Source organism: Typopeltis vanoorti, chromosome 18 (genome assembly GCF_054136105.1).
Source record: "Typopeltis vanoorti isolate ZY-2024b chromosome 18, IOZ_Tvanoo_1.0, whole genome shotgun sequence".
In the NCBI taxonomy this organism is placed as follows: Eukaryota; Metazoa; Arthropoda; class Arachnida; order Uropygi; family Thelyphonidae; genus Typopeltis; species Typopeltis vanoorti.
Genome location: NC_143566.1, coordinates 13,458,301 through 13,479,229, shown reverse-complemented (window position 1 = coordinate 13,479,229; position 20,929 = coordinate 13,458,301). Strand labels below are relative to the sequence as shown.

Here is a 20,929-nt window from a genome sequence, read left to right as displayed (position 1 = left end):
CTAATATCACTGCTAAGAGCAAATTTCGGCATTTAGTCCAATCAGTAGAATTTATAAATAGAAGGCGATTTTAATTGTAATCATTAAAAGTCCCCGAGGAAAACGTCTTCATTATTTGTATATTTGAGCGGAGAAAGTCAATTTAAAAATTTAGTAAAAACTTGATTTAAAACGGAATAAGTTTTAATTTGCTCTTTAGAATAATTACAGAAAAAAATCCTTGGGATTCCCAATTCATAAATATTCAACCGAGCATAAACTCCCAAATTGATTTTTAACCGCAAATAAACATCAATGTTTACACTAAGGAAGACGTTTGCGTGTGAATCGTCTCCTTTCAACTGGTTACTCAAAAAAAGGAGATTAATCAAATCCTTTGAGAGAGGATTTCTTATCTTCACATTTACCACTGCAGAAGTAACGTTGTTTGAAAGTATGGCTGAAAAAAATTGTTTAAGACTGCGAAGCCACTGCTTTTTGTTTCTTAATTGCGTGAATTCTTCTGCCTAGGTTGCTTTTATTACGATGAAAGACAAGTAAAAGAAGCGGCAGCTCTTTCTCTTACTTGTTCGTATATGAAGTTCCTGGGGAAAAGGAAGAAAATGAGTCGAAAGAAATAAAATACGAACAGGCCGAAGCGGCATAATACCGAAATGGTGTTTATAATGGCTTTTCTTAAGTCGTATAAAAACGTAAATGAACCAAAGCTTCTGATATAAAAGACGCCCTTTGAACAGTAGAGGAAAACGACTTAAATGAAACTCAGCAATATTTGTTCAGAATTTCAGTGAAACAGTCTCCAGTTGGAGCACCAATTTATCATGAACTAAATCGGGAAGTGATTCATTTCCTAAGAAAAAGTATATTTCATTTAGACGCTTATGCTAACGGTTGCTGTGGACTTCTTTATTCAGAAACGAGTTTTCTAACATTTTAAAAATTTCAGAGTAAATATCGCCTTATGGGCAGTCTTCTCTAGAAATTTCCTATTTGGCTTATAAAAAATATGCCGCGTACACTACACGGTGCCTTCCAATGAACGCTGTAGTGGCCGGCCAAGTATTAGACTCAGCAGCAGACTAAAAACAATTAATTATTTCAGAAATTTCAATACCTTTTAGAAGTCAGGATATCGGAAGATCGTTAATACCTAGATGGGTTTTGGAACGTCAAGTAAGAAAGCTATAGATTACTTTTACAAAACACTATGAGTTGAGTTGTTACAATGTTGGAATTTCCAAATAGCAGGATTCACCAAATTGAAGTAACCAGCAACGCAAAGTGGTGCCAAAAAATAAGATAGTATTACATCATGTATGAAAGTGCATTTTCGAAGGGAGGGGGATGATTAATGAATAAGTGAAGCCTTTGCTCCATCGTTCCCTCATCATATGACCATAAGATATGAAAAAAATGTCGCACCATCAGTTGCAAGATAGCGCGAATGCAAACATGATCACCCGATGGTTCAGTCTCACACACAAAGTGAAGGATAACTTGAACGGAAGTTACCTGAGGTGCAGTGAGCAAACTGTCATGGAAACAGGTATGGGTTTGCGGTAATGGCGTTATTAACGCAGGACAGTTCCAAATGTAAACTGACGCGAGCGATGGATCTCATCGCCCTGCATGATATCGCGCCAAGCTTACTGCAGGCCTTCAAGTGCCTTAAACTCCATGGTCGGCGCAAGATTAACTGATTATATAAAATAATAAAAATATAAATAATATCCCCCTTTATTCGACTCATGGTAATAATGTGCACACTTCCCACTGTGCCATATATTATACAAATACTTGCAACTATACATATGACTAGACAGTAAATGAATGCTGTTTGAGATTCGTATTTCTTCAATATCAGGTATCTTGATATTAAGAACGCTGTGTGTCGGAAGTTAAAAAAAAAAAATCGTAGGTAGAGCAAAAACGGGCATAGAGGGGAAAAATCCATTACATTTATCTTAGGACTTTAAGAGCATGATGCTGGAATATTTTAATAGAATAACACCTCGAATCTTTTATGTTATAACTGGAATACAATGCATTTTGTCCCAGACGTTGTCTTTGTTCTGTCTACACTTACTTAACAAATGTTGATATGCAGCGCCGCTAATCACAGCCGCTCTTACTGCTGTGGACCTTCCTAACCTTTCATGTTCCATCTCCAACCAGGAGATGGACTATTATAGATCTCTATATTTCTATCCTGGGTCATTTCTTTGACTATGTACACAGTCTCTCCAGTCAGTTTTTGAACTATGCGGATTTTCAAATGTGTTAACAAAAGCTGAAAAATGGAGTTTTTTTTTTTTTTTTAATCTGTGTTCGTTTATGCAGTACAGTTTTTGATCTCCACGTGGTGGAAAACAGCCACGTTACAATTTAAATCTTACTTATAAGCTTCATACAAAATTAGTTTTATATGCTAGATGTAAATACATAAAAAGTCGTTGGATCGTAAATAAAGTATTCTATTAATTTATTTATATTCGTGATTCAATTTCAGCATGAGACTCTCGCCCCAACAGAAATATAACACCGTGACAAGGCGTGGTCCTCTTATGTAGTGCCGAATTGTTTTCGGCAATAAAATATTTCTTGTTTCGGCGGAAGAGAAAGGACTGCCATTAAAACTATGCCACGCTACTATTCACAGGATTTTTGCAATTTACTGCTACTTCTAAGTCACAATTTCAGTCTCGCAATAAGTCAACTGGCGATGCTATGGAAAGGTTCAGTAATCCCGTGAGATGTCCTTTGAAGTAGATTCAAAAACGAAATTGTTCCCTTAAACATAATTCAATGATTCGAAGTTTTTTGATAGTTTAATATGAGACTGTCTGCCTACTGAATGTTAAGAATAAACACAATGAGTAAATGAACATAATATGTTCAGACGACATGTCTGATCGTATCTCGCAAACAATTCATGGTACAGAAATCCCTCGATTAATGCGTTCTTTAAAAACGGCGCATTAATCGAATATAATAAACTATGGGGAAAAGTATAATTCGTTCCTCAGATTTCTTTTTTGACCTTTAATTTTTTTTAATTTATTTTTTATAAAAGAATTAGGGTATCTCATAGCCTAGTTAAAGGGAAACCATGAAGCTGAAAGACAATAAAACATATTCAGAATATAAATTTTATTATTCTGCTTCTTAACAGAGAATTGAGCTAACGTAGTTTGGCGGACATTCTGTTTCTTATTTTTATACAAGCGACGGTATGGCCCTATTGCCTCTTCTACTCTTCTGCAAATTTTGCTGCTTCTCTCTTCATCAGGGTCAGCCTCTAAGCATTGCTGCTTAAAAACTTCGCTTGTACGAAAAATATTTTCAAATTGTTTCTGTGACATCTCTTTGGGCTGACTATCATTGGTTAAATTTTCTTCATATTCTTCGGGATCTTCCCGCTGTGCATCTAAATTTAGCAGGTCGGAATCACTCAATTCTTCAGAATGAGATTTAATTAACTGTTGGACGTCATCATTAAAGGGGAGAAAGAAATGAAGGATGTACGAATTGGTCGCCAACACGCCAAATCACCTGCTTTATAGATGAAATTTCCCAACCTGTTATACAAGCAAAATAGTTACCACTTTATAAACAAAATTATCATAAAAGAGAAGTTAATTTTCCGACGTGTAATAATAAACAACTCATCCCAGAAGACGGATTGATTACCCTATTATTGGAATGGATTCTTCTTTTTGTGACATGCGCAGAAGTGTCGATGAGTCTCGAATCTATAGCAGATGACAAATTTTGGCGGTAAAAATTTGGAACATAGTATACATAGTGTACATGGAAGTCGTGTAGTATGCCATTAAAAATAACTTTGTAAAATGTTTCAAATCGGTAACTAAATTATTTCATTCTGGCGAGTGATTTTTTTGAAATAGTTAGCTATAAAAATGTATAGATAGAAAATTTTTAAAATCTCTGACATTTATTTTTAAAATAGGCGCACTAATCTATTTGGGTATCGAAAAAAAAAAATACACACATATATATACACATATAGACACATATATACATATATATAAAACCATAGGCAAATTTACAATGAAAGATTACTTGAAAATTATACAATGGGGAACTGATAACTGTTAGTTCCTGGATTTCATAACGTTCCCATTTAGCAGCAGAACGTGGAGGAAAAGGATAGTCTATTGGTTGATGTGATATTGCAAATTGAAATGAGCTCTGATGAATAACAGGATAAAAACAAAATTGTAGAAAGAAGTATTTGTGAATTTTGGTGTAGCCACAACTATACTAAGTGCTTAGTTATGGTTGTCTGATTTTCTTGGAATCGGCAGGATAAGGAAATTGGGGAAAGTCGAATGAACAGAAAGACAAGGGATGTGAGAGAAAGAATTATATAAGTTGCTGAAAGAGTTTTATAAAATGTAATATACGGGCGAATTTTTTCAATACTTACGAGTGGAAAGAGCAAGCAGCCCTGGAAGATGAGTAAAGCTGTGATGAAAGTGAATGAATGGTAAATAAGTGAAGGGTTGCTGGAGTTGATTGTGAGTGCATTTTTTGAACGGATTTAAGTAGTAGTATGATAGGCATTTTACGGGATAAGGGTTGTGTCTCTTATGAGTTTAGGACTGTTTGCAGAAGGCCAATTAATAATAATCAAAGTGGTAAAAATGTAAAGAAAAGCAGGACTCCGTAAGAGCACTTAAACGCTAACCAATCTGAAAGCACATGGGGAGATTTGGCCTCAAGGGAGAACGCCAGAAGATTAAAGATAATTTATTTCTACTTAAACGGGGATGGCATCGAATGTCAATATGGGAATGGCAGGCCTGCAGGAGATAATAAATCACGGCTTCAACCAACTTGACAGTTTTGCTGACAAGTCTCCATTGTACTGTCCTGAGGAATTATATCACCCGCTTAATGCTATTTAAGATCCAGCAATTAAAAGTACGGAGAAAACTGTGCGCTGTTGGGTGCCTCACCTGCCGTTTAGTGCTTGAAATGAGCTTCGCCTGCTCTATATCAGTAATTAAGGCTTAAGAAAGCTTATTATGGTATCATATGGCCAAAGTAAAGGAAAAATAAGAAGGAAAAAAGGCACCTATCAGAGCAGATGAAGTGTTAAGGGGTCTTCTACTTTCGGTCAAGTGATTTCCACAGTGGCTTGGTCGTCATCTTACGCCAGAGGTCACAAATGAGCTTCTATCCACTAGGAAATTGTTCACTTTTCTCAGAGAGGTGTCTTTCGATCCATTTCGCTCTACTCCAATTACAGTCCTGTCACCCTGCAGTCTCTCAAAAGAGACCGCAGGGTGACGTGAGGCGACTACTTCGCCACTACGTTACTCTCACTCACTCAAGGTCAATATAATGCAAGTCGAAGGCACTTGCACCGAATAGCGTGTGATATTTGAGGGAACAATTGAACGTGTACTTTCCACCCGTCATTGAGTTTCGATTATCAAGCTGTTTCGTTAACAGAACTTGGTCTCCACACATTTTATTCAAATCCTGTAATGAGTTCGAGCTTCTCAAAAAATTAAAGTATGATTAAAATGTCACAAAATTTTTCATAAGTGTGGAATGGGGATGGGGGAACCCATTGAAACCAAGAGTTTTATCGAAAAAGAATCACTAAGTTTAAGCGGGGCACACGAAATATCAAAAAAAAAAAGTGAGCTAAATATCGAGAAAGCAGGAATTTGAGAAACAGCTCTTGACTGATCTTTATGGGAATGGCATACCTGCAGGAGATAATACATTTTGATTAGTGGAAATTTTGTTGAAAGTTTTTCACTTGGTTATATTATGAATTAAAGATACAGAAATCATATACTTGGCTTAATCCTTTATCCAAGTGTAAGCAAATAAACTTTGTGCCTGAAGTATCTTTCAGGACTGGAGCAACTCGTGGCAAAGGTGATATGACTTTATTGGTTTAATTTCGAGTATAAGGCCGTTGGTTTAGTTCTTTATGAATTGGAATCAGCGATGCACATTAATAAGAATAGTGATGTTGGATAAGTCTGACAGATTGATATTAAGGTACAGACGGCGTTATAGCATGTCAAGTTTGCAATAAGAGTAATTAATGATTCGCTATAATATTTGGATTAAAATGTCAAGAGTGACTCCTAACCTCAAAGAACATTATTATTATTATTATATACTCTTAAGTTGTCCGCGCAGTTAATCCGAGTGTCTGTGCGCTTCGCAACCACATGCCTGGGAAAGGAGTCCTGCGTTCGATTCCCGTTGGCGACGTGAGGAGCTTAAGAAACTTTCTCAGCCATAGCCAAAATGGCTGAGAAAGTTTCTTAAGTCTTGGGCGTGAACAGCAGGGTTTTCCTCCCGTAAGCAGGAAAACCGGCTCCGTTAACACGCGCATCTACAGACATAGGACACACTGGGAGGCATAAGGCCAGCCATCTTATCCTCGAGACGGGTACACTTAGAAAAGCTAAGGATAAACAGGCCACCAGGCCTAATACGTGAAGAGAAGAAGACTATTAAGTTGAACACATTTCCTAACTTAGCTTCTGAATTACCTCTGTAGGAAAATATGCTAACTCTCTATAAGGCCTGCAGATGATACCCGAGTCGTTTTGTATGCTAATGATTTAATTACACATGGAAGACTGCGCCTGGAATTTTTTGAGAGGGAAATGTCCCTGGTAATATTATCACAGCATATAATACAGAATCTACTTTTATTTCCTTGATACAGTGTCCGGAGGCATTTCAGCTGTTTCAAAATAGTTTATATATCTTGCTTTACTGTGTACTGCATTACGATGTAATGCATAAGTTCACATTATAATACGCAGTACTAACAGCAATTACCTATGGGGAGAAAATGCTTTGAATTAAATTTATTCAACAGATATTTAAATTAAAGGCATTAATTTTCATAACACGAGATGTACAACGAATAACATTTCACACACAAATGCATTAAAATGACTAAATTGCGAACACCCTTTCCAGAATTCACTGATCTAAGATAATGCCATTCATCTTCCACCAATTTATAAACGTACCTTTCGGAACAGTTCCCTCCCTTGCGGTTGTTCGATATTGCATCGAAATGTAATGCAATTCTCAGCTGATAACTCGCATGCACTAAAATCTGTTTTTATCGAGTTGACAGCACCACCTTCACATCCGTTTTGCTTAATGTTGAGCATCATGAGACGTTACTCTTGAAATCATTCACATGAATACATATCGTTCACAGCTTACTCTCAGAAAGTCTTAAAATCCCGAAGGCTTCTATTACACTTTTTTCTTCACGTGCAGAACTTGATTTGTACTTTTGTTTGAAATATGCCATATTTTGATGGAAAGCAGTTCCAAAAGGGTATACAATTCACACTTCGTAAGGTATTATTGTTCAATAATATATGCTACAACACGAGAACAGTACGTACATTTCCTAAGGTAAAATAACGATCACGTTACGCTTTACTTTACCGACATCTAACGGTGAGATCTTATGCATGGCGAATTGCAAAACCAGAATTGGTTTACCTAAGAGTATACTAAAAACTCTCGATCGAGCGGTATTCTTTTAGTTAAAAAAATAGAAAAAAAACATCTATTTTTGTATTTCTGAAATGAGCTGAAATATGCAATTTCCGAAAAATGAATAGAACCGTCAGAACTTCGTTCTGATTTCGACTACGATTTGTATTACGTATCTCGTAAACTCACATATTTTAATTCAGATGAAATTGTTTCACTGCTGGAATTTTTTTTTCGTCCAGTTATTTTCAAAGTTCTCCAGTTATAACCTCAATAAATAAATGCGTGCTTATTTGTTCGGCAAAGAAGTGTAGTGGACGACAAATACACCATTACTAAGCGATTAAAGATATTTGTTTGATAGCGAACTCACCACATCTGAATCCTTTCAAAATAACCTTTTGATCTCTGGCCAGTACTGTCGGAAAAACATTCTGCATTTCTATGAGGGAAAAATGTTCAAAATCAGTACTCTTACATCAGGTCAGTAAAAATCTAAAACCAGGCATTAATAAAATGCAAAAAATGTTATTAGGAAGTTTTAAGCAGCATAATACAGAAGAAATGTGTTCCAATGATTAAGGACTATGAAATAAAAAGAAAGTTGATAAACAATGGCGATACAAAATATGACGAGACAATTTATTTATTCTCAATAATGGATTCCAAAAATGCTCACTATTAGTATACGAAACCATACTGACTGGAAAATGTACGAAATTCATCTTGTACATTTGAGGTGTTGTTTCATTTGTTAGCCATCCTCACCCATGAAAGTTTGGAAGCCTGTAGTACATTTAGTACCACTGGTGAGTTAAGGGTTAGGATAATCCTGAAAATCGAGCTCTAACGAAAAAAAAAAATACCATGCTGAAAAATAAAAAAAAACTACCTTTCTACAAAAGAATTTTTTCGTTGACGCCTTACATCCATGTTCCCTTGACAAATTTTCGTCGATACTTACCAAATTATGCATGGCTCCCCACTTATCTCTGACAACGGGAGTTATATTTACAACCAAAATAATAGGTAGGTTAGGTCTAATGCAGTTTAAGTTGTTTTTGTCTAAGATCTCTAAAGATACTGATTCCTGACAAATTAAATCTTGCACTAACTTTCGTAACTTGACTGAGAATTTAAGCTCCAAAAACTGCGGCCTATGGTTTGTCATGCTTAGGTTTTGATGTTATACAATATAAGATGTCCTTTTCCCTAACCACATTTGGAATGCTTTAAGGATTCTTAAGCCGTGTTCAGACTAATTTTTGATTACTTGTGAATAGCTTATCCACTACCCTTCATTTTATGTTTATCTTATACCATCAGGAGATAGAAAACATTAATGTTGTAGCAAAACATCAGTAAACAGTCAAAAATTATTATCAAAAATTAGAAGCTTGGGGATATTCATAGGTTAAAAATGTAGAAACTAAGTTTCCGAAAATTGACAAGGCTTAAGGTTTCACTAGCCTGACTGTTTCAAACTTGTTAGCTCCCAAACAGAAAATGATATACATGTTACATTTTTCTTGTAGTAATTTTATGCATTGTAATGTTCTTGGATTAGATCCTCCCCCCTTCCTTTAGTTTAATACGTTTTAATCTCTTTCGATGTTTTTTTCAGTTGAACAATTTTAACAAAGACAAACATTATTTTTGTATTGAAAACTGGTATAAAAAGTTTTAAAAATTCGTTGAACTTACGTTTGAAAATTAGAATAAGCGAAACGCTTAACGGTTTTTAATTTAAAAAATGGATTTGCAGTGGAACATTTAAGAAACTGAGGGGAAAATAATGAATTCTAATTCAACCATCAGACTTAAAAACTATTACATTCGAACTCGCATCCTGGCGGGATGCGGATTCGAATCCCGCATCAAGTTGTTTCTTTATTGGAATATAAACTGGTATACGAAATAAAAGATATGAAAAACGTTTTTCTTTTTTTCCCTCCAATTCAGAAATGCTTCGACTGGCTCTCGCCTGTATGAAGAATTTCCGTATGGCTCCGCGTTGTTTGACCGCCCCTAATAATAAACCTATCTGCACGTGCTAACCCAAGAGCTCCGTTGAACTTACCGGAACTGGACTAAGGGAAATAGATTTGCTATTATTAGCAATCCTCCTTGATTCTTTGTTTACATGCGTCAGGTGGTTTACGTCAATTTGTAACGTCTGGAGTACATTTAGAAACATCGAACCGCACACTGGAGACGATAGGGCTTGTTCATAATACTCAACACATGACTTCTTTATGTCATGTTCTCTTTAGCACAGAATAATTATATAAGTTCTTAGCATTCCCACAATGGTCGTCGATTTCGCCTCAAATCGTACAACCTTTTGCACGAAATCGTGAATTTTCTATCTACCCAGTCATACACGCAGTTATTCAAACAAGGCGATCTTAAAAAGAGTTAAAAATATAAGCACTCAGAAAGGTAGTAATTAAGTAAAAATAGCTTTTATTATTTTAAGCCCCGCAACAGTTTTCTATCGTCAATTTTGTTATAAAAATGATTTCGTGTTAATCGATGAACAGAAGCTGTTAAACACCTCAGTGGGAATCGCATTTCAACAAATGTGCAAGGTTCAAATCTGAGTTCGTGGCTTCCGTCTTTGTGTAATTTCCTTATGTGCTCTCAATATTTGTTTATTTGCATAACTCCTACACGAGCATGCAATGGTACGTCCTGTGTACCAAGTGGATCAGTATATTTATATATTTGCTAAACAGAATTAAAACATGAACCAGAAAAGTGTACTAGTGGCGAATATTCAATGAATCATCCATAAATTAGTACCTTAAGAAAACAAGTCACAAACTTGACTTGGATTAAATTTCATTTGGGCAAAACATTGAACAATAATTCACAAAACAAGATTATAATAAACGCGCACATGAAAGATAATTATTGACAGGTTTACATGCTGTACAAATGTATAGCAGTCATTTATTCATAACACATTTTCAACTAATAGGAAAACAGAAATTTTTCTGTTTAAGCAATTAACTAGGCACACTATAAGCGTCTACACATTCCGGCCATTGAATTAGTCAACTTCCCAGAAATCAGTGGTTTCCGCCAATACCGATCCTGTTCAATTCACCGTTCGGCGAGATGTGAAGAGGGAACAGCCTTCATTAAATGCTTCGGTCAATTGCTGCACACGCAGGAAGTTCTGTTTGTCCGTACAAGCCTTCTCAGGCGTCGGCCATCTTGTTCCTGACAGACCTTAGAACCACAGTAACGCCTCTTAGACAAAGCAATGTGGATTGTTTTTCCACTGATTAAATACCCGGGATATTTTACCTTTTGAGAAACCAGTCAGCTCTGCTGTTTTCAAAATCGTGGTGATGCACGTTACCAAGTATTTGCATATACGCTGCGTAAGTGACGTTTGCGTATATCTGCATAAAGGTTCATAATCCAGTGATCTACTGCACATTATGGATCTCTACCTGATATTCATAATGTGCAGTAGAAAGATAAGATGATTAGGCTCTAATCTCTTCCATCTTTCAGTCAGTACACTGCCTTTTCACGGGCCGGTTTGCCTGTTTTAAGGAAAAACTCCAGTTTCAGGGAAGAACCACCCCCGCATATAAGACCGACTCAGTCACCATTTGATTGAACCTCTGATAAAGATATCCGAGATCAGACAGGATTCCGACCCGGGTCTTTCCAACCAAAGGTCTCGTCTAAACTAAACGGCGATTCGTAGTTTCACTTGAAGGACAAATAACAGCTATCAGTGCTCTGTCTATATGAATAACGAGAGGTTGGATTTTTAAGCGGCTAGATTTATGCTCAAAATACGTTCGACATGTAGGAGCAATTAAACTAGCATTGCATGTGCTCTGCGATCAATGCTAAAGATAACATTGATCACATATCTTCCGCAGCAACAAGTATGTTTTCTTTTAAAACAAAAGTGCAATGCGATTATAGTAATTTTAAATTATTAAGCGTGTAATATTTTACACTTATAATAAATATTCTAGGGACTCCGCTCCCTACTTACTTGCTTATCAGTCACGTCCTTCAATGTATCGCACATTCGGTGATGCACAGTGGATGTTTAACATGGAACCTGTTTAAACAAACAAGTTGCAACAGTCGTTCAATATGTACAGAAAATTATTTGAAACAGCACCACTAAGGGTGCGAAATTGTAGTCTTTGAGTCTCTTTCCATCCATTGCTGGATATACGCCTTCCCCTACCTTCCAGTTATTTCTGTTCTTTAGCCAATGTCCACCATCCCATGTGATAAGTAGTCCTTACTCCACATTGACTTACTCTTATTTGCCCGAACTGTCTTAATATTGTAATGCTTAAATGTGGAGTAAGCTCGAAGGTAGTTGGGGGGGGGGGGGTTCTAAGAGAATTCTAATTCTTCTGCATGCAGCTGACTGACTTAGCAAATTAAATAAACAGGATTAACCATCCTAACACCCTATTAAGTAGGCTTGTATTAAGCCATGTTTCTTTATCTACGTACACATACAGCAAACCTATACATGAACTATCTCTTTGGGTGGGATTGGGATTAAATCGCCTTCATGGAGAGAAACATGGAAATTTTTCAAGATCTTTGCGGCATTAAATAAGCAGGGTTATTGGTATTACACAGGACAGGGAAATTCATCCCCCGTCAATCCTTTCACAAACATCTACGCACTTTCGAACTTACAACTGGAGAGCGAAGAAGTCATCGACTTAGCCAAGGACGCGTGTTGTAATACTAAAATATCCAAAGACGTTTGCTTTTTTCCTTTGAAAGAACATGTTCAACATCAGATGTTCCAGAAAAAAGATTAAGTACTGAAATGATTAGAAGGAAAACAAATCTCCTACTACAGGTTCTCAGTTTTGACCATAATTAGTTTTTCATGCAGAAGAGAGGACGTTCTTGCAAATTTAGTTGTGTCCATCTCAATCGATGCAGCGATTTATTCATTAAATCCATTTGTTGCATATTGTGACAATTTTTTTCGGATCTTTCTTAAAAAAATTTGAAACAACCCCTAAACGGACATTTTGGCATTAACTGCATGGTTATAGCTGAGAAATTTACGTTATAATTTCGTTTGAGATTTTAATTTGGGAAAATTTCGATCTTCTAGCTCATAAAATACGAATCAACAACATTTAATGCCACATGGATAACTATCTGCTCGAACACACCAGGAAAAGTGCATATTGCAAAATTCCTTGTCTCTGCTCTCCGCTTATGATTGGCAATAAACTCGAATTGTTGCCGCTGTTCAGTTACGTGGAAAACAAAGCTTTCGAAGTAGAAGCAGAAATGATGGGTGGTATCAAATCCTTCAGCTTCGATTGCACGCACAAATAATTCTCCATCAATAAGTTTTGCCTGCAAAAGGCAATAAAGTCCATCGGGATGCACTCGCAAGAATTGTGCATATTGAATAAGAAAACAAGAGTTCTACTTCTTCCTGATATTTGCTCGTCGTGGAGAAATATCAGCAAAAGATATTTCCTGTAAATATACGGTCTCGATTTTTCTTAGCAAATATCTTGCTGTAATCCCCTGTTCATTATTTTTGCGTTCAAAGCGTAAGCACTCCTCATTACTCTAAGTACTAGTAATTAGACATACAGAATTTACAGCGCACAAACTTATGCCATGAGTTAAAAGATACGAAATTTAAAAAAAAAAAAAAAAAAAATCAATGCGACAAAATCTGTGCCCGCATGAAGACCAATGTTTACTAAGAAAATATTACTTTGTGTTGCAGATTAAGGTTTTAAATATTTGTCTTCAATGAGTAGAATGATATGTACTTGGACATTTTAAATGGAATTCAGATGGCGTCAAATAGATCAAAGAAATGCAGAAATCTTGGAGAGTAAATATTAGATCACGTGAAAACTTGCGAATTAAATTTTTTTCGAGTCGCTTCACAGGGAGCAGGATAACGTATCACAGCAGCAATGCCAATTTATCATAAACATCCAACACCGCAGTTTAAGATAAAGCGCTACCCACTCGGCCAAATAGTTTTCTCATCATGCTGTACTTCTCCTCAACCCCACCCCCTCCTCCCGTTTTTAGATGCCCTTTCTAAAATCCCGACGAAGTAGTTTTAAGTAAATCACCCACATTCTACAGATTTATAATCGCGAGTGATTTGATATCAAATAATCGTATCTCCTAATTAATGTCCAAACAACATTCCAAGTCATCTATATCGAATACCGTGTTTTCTTAATCCAAGAAATAGCCGTAAGTTAATCTGCAGATGAAGTTTATAAATATTTTGAACTTCTTAAACTATTAAGTCGTAATTAAAACTGGATTAAATTGTAGCCGAAGTCTCATCGAAATCTGGAGTCAAATTATGCAGTTAATTACATTAAGTGTATATGATGGTTCTAAGAAAATTCGCCGTAAACATTTACGCCGTAAGACATTTTGCATTAATTTTTGCAAATAATCAGTGGATGATAAAGGCATTATAAATTCGTTAAAAAGACCAATTTTTATTGAGGTAAATGTCAGTGATACATAATGAAATAATTTAAAAATTACAAATTAAAAGGGATGCGTAAATAATTAACTTTTTGCTGCGGATCGTCGATTCAATAAATCCATCAGTAACATCGCTCACTGGAAGAAATGCTAATGCTGTGAAAATGTTTAATTTTCGTGTTGAATTCAGCATTTGTTTGATAGCGTAACTTCAAACCAATGGCAACAATTTTGCGATAAAGATTTTGTGCCATATGAAAATAAACAACCTGTTGTTGATGTAAATATGTTAGAAAAAGCGTTGAGAGTTGCTTTCTCGAAGTCAACCATTAAAGTTTTGGGATCTAATGATGAACGTAAGCCCTTTAAAGGCGCTGAATAATCTGCTGTAAGTTGATTCTGATTTGCCAGGAAGCAAAGCAAAAAGCGCGCCATGGAATCCTCAGGAGTCTTGGTACTCACGCCATTCCCAAGCATATAAGGAGGGTCGGTCAGAAGATTGTCGATGCTCTGACCGTAAAGAAAAAACATGATTGTTATCTGATGCATAAACGATCAACAGCTGCAACATGCCTGCTCGGACGTTGCGAGAATCAACAAGATTCGCGCTACCAATCGAGGGTTGGATCGAAAAGCGGAATACCGAAAGGAAACAGAAATTGAAACTAACAGAACTATTATCAGTAGGAACACCGAATGTACGGATAATTTGGATGGCAGGAGAACTAGAATTACTTCGCGAGGAAATGAAGAGATGTGTGTGATATACTAGGACTGGAGGAGTTACGATGGACATCAGCAGGAAAGATAAAGAGATGCGAAGTCATATAGTCATGGTGACACCAAGCATGAAGCTGGAGTTGGCTTCCTTCTTAATATAAAAGCCAGAAAGGCATTCTCAGGCTACAAACCAGTCAATGAACGAATCATAGCAGCAAGATTTCAAGCAAAACCATTTAAGATATCAATAGTCCAGATATATGCACCCACATCTGACAGCACAGATGAGGATATTGACTTATTTTACAAAGATCTGACGGAGACAATAGCAACAATACCCAAACAAGATGTACTAATTATTGAAGGAGATGGAAATGCCAAAGTTGGAATAGATAATGATGGTTGGGAAAATGTGGTTTCGGAGAAAGAAATGAACGAGGTGAAAAAATGTTAGAATTTGCTGTGGACCACGATAATGATGATTTTATAACACAAGATTCCAGCAAAAAGGAGTGTGGAAAATGTACACGGCGATCAAATGATAGGAAAACCAAGAACATGATTGATATGATTAAAAGAAGATGGATAACATCAGTACAGCAGTGTCGAACTTTTCAAGGGGCGGATATAGACTGGAATCTTAGTTTAGTGATTGCAAACATCAAGTTGAAATTAAAAAGAAAATATAAACCCCATTATCAGAAACGAATAGAGCAAGAACAAGTGAAGCAGAAATAGGAAGAAGGTACAGAACAGTGTTAGAGGAGAAACTTAAGTGTGGACAAAGAAAAAAAAATTCCAGTCTAAGAGTGAAAGGAGTAATGAAGGCGATAGAAGATGCAGTTGAAGAAACAGTACCAGAAGAAAAGAAGATCAAAAAGAAATGGATTAGACAAGAAACACTGAAGTTAGTACAGGAAAAAAGAATGTTGAAGAAGGGATACAATCTGAACAAATAAAGGAGCAATATAGAAGAAAGCGTAATGAGGTGCAAAAAGCAGTCAGCCGGATAAGATGAAATGGGTAGAAGTCCAATGCAATAATATAGAACAGTACTATGGAGAACAAAAAACTAGGGAGGTGTACAAAATTATTAGAACCATTAGTAGAAGGTGGCAACCAAAACAGACCACAGTTAAAGACGAAACAGGCATAGTATTGATGAATAAAGATAAAGCTGTACAGCGATGGACAAGACACTGTAGTGAGTTATATGAAAAAAAGCTAATTTAGATAGCGTTGGGAAACTGGCTAAAGTATTGAAGCAGATATCACCACCAGGTAATGAGTATGATATGAAATCGCTCGATTAGTATCGCGGACCTTGTTGATCCGGGCGACGTCCGAGACGGCATGTTGTGAGTATTGATCGTATATGCATCAGATAACAATCGTGCTTTTTCTTTACGGTCAGAGCATCGACACTCATTTGACCGACCCTCCTCCTTTATCTAGGCTTGGGACTGGCATGAGACCCCTAAGGATTCCATTGCAGCTTTTTGCTTTGCTTCCTGGCAAATCAGAATCAACTTACAGCAGATTATTCAGTGTGCCTTTAAAGGGCTTACGTTCATCATTAGATCCCGAAACATTAATGGTTGACTTCGAGAAAGCAACTATCAACGCTTTTTCTAACATATTTTCATCAACAATAGGTTGTTTATTTCATATGGCACAAAATCTTTATCGCAAAATTGTTGCCATTGGTTTGAAGTTACGCTATCAAACAAATGCTGAATTCAACACGAAAATTAAACATTTTCACAGCATTAGCATTTCTTTCAGTGAGCGATGTTACTGACGATCCGCAGCAAAAATTTAATTATTTACGCATCGCTTTTAATTTGCACAATTTTTAAATGATTTACTTATGTCATGTATCACTGACATTCACCTCACTAAAAATTGGCCTTTTTAATGAATTTATAATACCTTTATCATCCATTGATTATTTGCAAAAATTAATGCAAAATATCTTAGGCGAAAATGTTCACGGCGAATTTTCCGGTCACGGTCTTACACAAGATTCACCTGGGGAAGTTGGCTAGATCACTTCGTTCAATGGATTATGCTCAGTTCACTTGAAGCACACACTGACTGCATTCGAAGTTATTGGTCGGGAGGCCTTTATTCCCAAACGAGAACGGGTTAATTCTTATTCATATCATTCTCGATATTCTGAGCTCCATCTAGCGGAAGACTACAGTGCCTTAGGGGCAAGAGTTATGTCATTTCGCCAAACAGCGACGCATTCTTGCTTTCTATGTAGGAAATGAAAGCTTGCATATTTTCATTAAATGAATGAGTTCCGTGGGTTTTACCAGGAAATCAATTTTAAATGCCTTTATTTTAGAACTTTTTTTTTGAATTATGTGTAGGAACAATCATATTTAGAGCTTAAAAGTTTGGACGCTGGCTTCCCATCAGGTGATGAAAATTATCTACCGGTTAAGCATTCACAAACTGTCCACTTGACCAACCAGGCCGTTAGGTTTTTAAGTAACTGCACTTGCCATAAACAAATTCTAGTGGCACGTTGATGACCGTTAATGCAATCCATGATGTATTATGTTCATCAGTGCGTGTATTTTCCGTTGACCGCTTGCTGTTCTACAAAGAAGAGTAACCTGATGGTTTCTGGAGGAAGACCTCTGTCATCTCCCTGAAGTCAATAAGTTACCCTTTTTAAAATCCTTGGAATATTCTTGGTTTCCTGGACTGTATTCGAAGGTAGACCCATTCCACTAAATAGATATCGCAACGTCCTACCAAATGTACTGCGGAAGTAGTTTTTTTGTTGTTTATTATGTTTTTGAAAAACTGCTCACGTCCGAGCCACAATTCGTAGCAATGACTGAAAACAAAATTAAATTATAGTGCAACATATAAGATTGTCTATTTTTTTTTACTTTTATTCTTTTAGTAAAATTACCACAGATTACCAATTTTGCGAACAAAGTCAAGAGAAAGCTATCTTCATTTTAACAAAGAGGTAAAAGCAGTAGGAACTTCTGAGGGGAGAAGCAAATGCATTCTTGTTCCATTGGTCTGGAACTCGCCTAATACTCGTGTTTCAATGTGCGACTCTTTATATAATCACTAGGACATGCACCAGGCAACGATTCTTTAAATCAAATGCTCACACTCCGCAATTTCACACAAAACAACTATTACGAAATACTCCATCTCGTTGGACTTCAAACTTGGGGGAGAGAGACGCATATATTTAAACTTTTTAACGAATTTTAATATTCGCAACCTTTATGATGTTCATTTTATTGTATTATCATCCTGATATGTTTAGGACTTAAAATTTTAAGTGTATAAGTCATTTTCCCATCATTTCCCTGAAATCGAAAATTCAAGTGAAAAGTTCAGTTGGATGTTAAATCTTTTCTGTAAAAAAAAAAAAAAAAAACTGAACGACATTAACTACTACTACATATTTAATTGAGAAGGTGCTAGACATCATTAACTATATTCAATAATTAAAACTGTCCTGCTCTTCGTACTTAAAACGTATTAAGACTGAAATATGCCAAAGAATATTTGTGGCCTAAGTTTACTGGAATTGTTGGCCTGATCAGCGGAGTGGATAGACTTCACCTCCCAAGCCCTACCGAGAGGCTGTAGGATGGGTTCACAGTATCCATCCTGGGAACATGGATGCTGTCGGGGTATCGACTTAATGCACAGGCAAATTTTTGTCAGAATTAAACAGTCTTATTGTAAAATAAATATATGTTTTCCGTCCTTACTCTGGGAGAAAAATCATTAATTTTGCTACCTATTTTGCGTCCAACTGCGCGAACAGTGAGTTTGACGTTATTTACGGAACTTTCACTACGTCACTTCGTGCTCATCTTTAGTACCTCGAGATTAAATAAGTTAACTCGCAATTTGTTATAAGAGAACAGAACGGAGATCTCTCATTTCCTTTTTTTTTTTTTAAGAAAAAAACGAAATTAAAGCATCTCTTCAAAGACTACGAAATTAGAGTAGCAATGCTCACCAAAGTGAAGGAAAATCAAAATCCAACCAGATGAATTACGTGCATTAAATGCAAGATAGGAATTCAAAACAAAGTATGATGACAGCATACAGATAGTCAGCTCAATTTTCTGAATCTCGAGCTAATGGAGGAATTGAATTGTGCAGAGAAAATGGATACTTTAAAAATCTCCTATAACGGAGCGAAAAGATAATTCAAGCGGCGTTACTAGAGCATCATTTCAAATAAGCTGCTTTACGGATACTAGTTCAGCAACCTCCATTTACTGTGATCCCCGCGGTTTCTTTCTTAGTAGTTACTTCGAAACTCGAAGAAGGAGTGGAACTGATGGAAGTTTAGTTGCAGAATAACGATTGCCGCGTGACATTTTTCAGAAGAATCACAAAAACGTTTTGCGATGCAGTTAGAGGCAGCTCATGTACCGCACAAATGAATCTCTATAATATAGTTTATAAAGTTGCTATTTCGAAAACAGATTGAGTATCTCCTTAGAAATAAATGCTGATTGTCAAGGTTTTGTCCGGTGACGCTTGACTAAACAGTACTACTTGTAGTCCGTTTTAAAAATGGTTCACATCTAGCGATGGACTTCATCTCCAACCTAATGACAATCGTAAACATCCATGCCCACGGCGAGATTCCAAACTAGCAGCCAGTTGGTTGAATAGCAGATAAGTACCCGATCGGTCAATCAGACTGGCACTGTGTTATCGTATATTTGTTCTAGATTCATGATTGGTTATGTACACGTTAATTGAAATATTTGAGGTTCTACATATCCTGCATTAGTTCAGTTGCGTGCATCTTTCATTGGAGATGCGCTATTGAAATCAGTACCCCTCTCTACTGTAATACATAGTTTGAGGAGCCAAGATCTATGAATATTTCTAAATGGAAGTCATTCTAGTATCACATAATGAAAGGGACGTAATGTTTGTTGCATCCCTTTTAGTTCATAATAAAGTGTAGTATATCCCAGAACGAATGACAGAAGTATTAAAATAATTTTAGTATCATTTCATTTGCTTGCAGAGCCGATTCAGTCGTTTCTAGGACGTCAACTGGATACAGCAGTTACGAATATAAGCAATAACTTGATTTAGCTTTCTCTAACTAGTTCTTAGTATTATTAAGATATCAAAAATAATTTAATGGAATAAAATTTGGACAGGCATCGCGCGCCTTACCTGAAGCATAGTATCACATTACTCTTACATTAATGGAACGCGAAACAATGAATATAAGTAGTCATCTGTTAAGCAGTACGCATCCCTCTCGCCCATATGATCGGCCTGTTTTTTTTTTTTTTTTTTTTTTCTGAAGGAACGTTTCGGCAGTTTTATTTGTCTACTACATAATTTATTGACGGATAGGCGGATCAAGAGAAAGCACCCCACGTATATCAAAATAAAATAAATTTAAAAAATACAAAAATTAATAAATAACAAAAAAAACCCTTAGCCCACGAGCTCTAAAATGTACTTTAGGTTCAGGACTATTCATGGGTGGGAGTTGCATAATGTGACAGCAAAATAGCCAAATGGCTATTTTGCTATCATCTTTATTAGTGCTAACGTTGCCTCTCTCTCCTGGTGCTGCTTATATTTCAAGAAAGAAATTGCATTCGCAAGAATTAAAAGAACGATTTCGTCAAGCAGTCTTTAAAATTGCAGGCAACATTTCTGGATTCGGCTTCCCCGTGTTAATTCCTGAATCCTCGGCTTTTTTACGTGAGATCTCTTATTTTTACAATGAAGTTGGTAAAGCAGCCGACATGTTTGAAATCGGCTGAAATTCCGTGTGTAGTGGTGTTAGCAGTGATTTTCTCTTTCCTACTCATTTACAACCCCCCCCCCCAACCACTGGGGTAGCTGTCAAGAGACTTTAAAGAAGCAAAAAATAAATAACTATTCAATTTTAGGCACAAACTATTGTATGATGTCACCCACAAATACTTATACATCGTCAAGCGAGACAATTTCCGTATATTTACAATTAAAATGATTAAAAAACTTTTATTTATTAAATCAGCGCGTATAAAACTTAACTCATCGAGATTGTGGTTCGTGAATTTCACCTAATTTTTGTACAAATTAATCCAGCACTGGAAAAAGTGCTTTCAGCTGGATAATTGTTGTAAACTTACAGGTCATTAGGATAATAAAAATTCAT

The 20,929-nt window shown here is 36.3% G+C and overlaps 1 protein-coding gene across 6 annotated transcripts in view; it reads left to right on the top strand.

Moving 5' to 3' along the window:
- LOC150096498 (guanylate cyclase 32E-like) overlaps positions 1 to 20,929 on the top strand; it is a 644,496-nt gene that overhangs the window by 485,510 nt on the left and 138,057 nt on the right. The window lies entirely within an intron of this gene.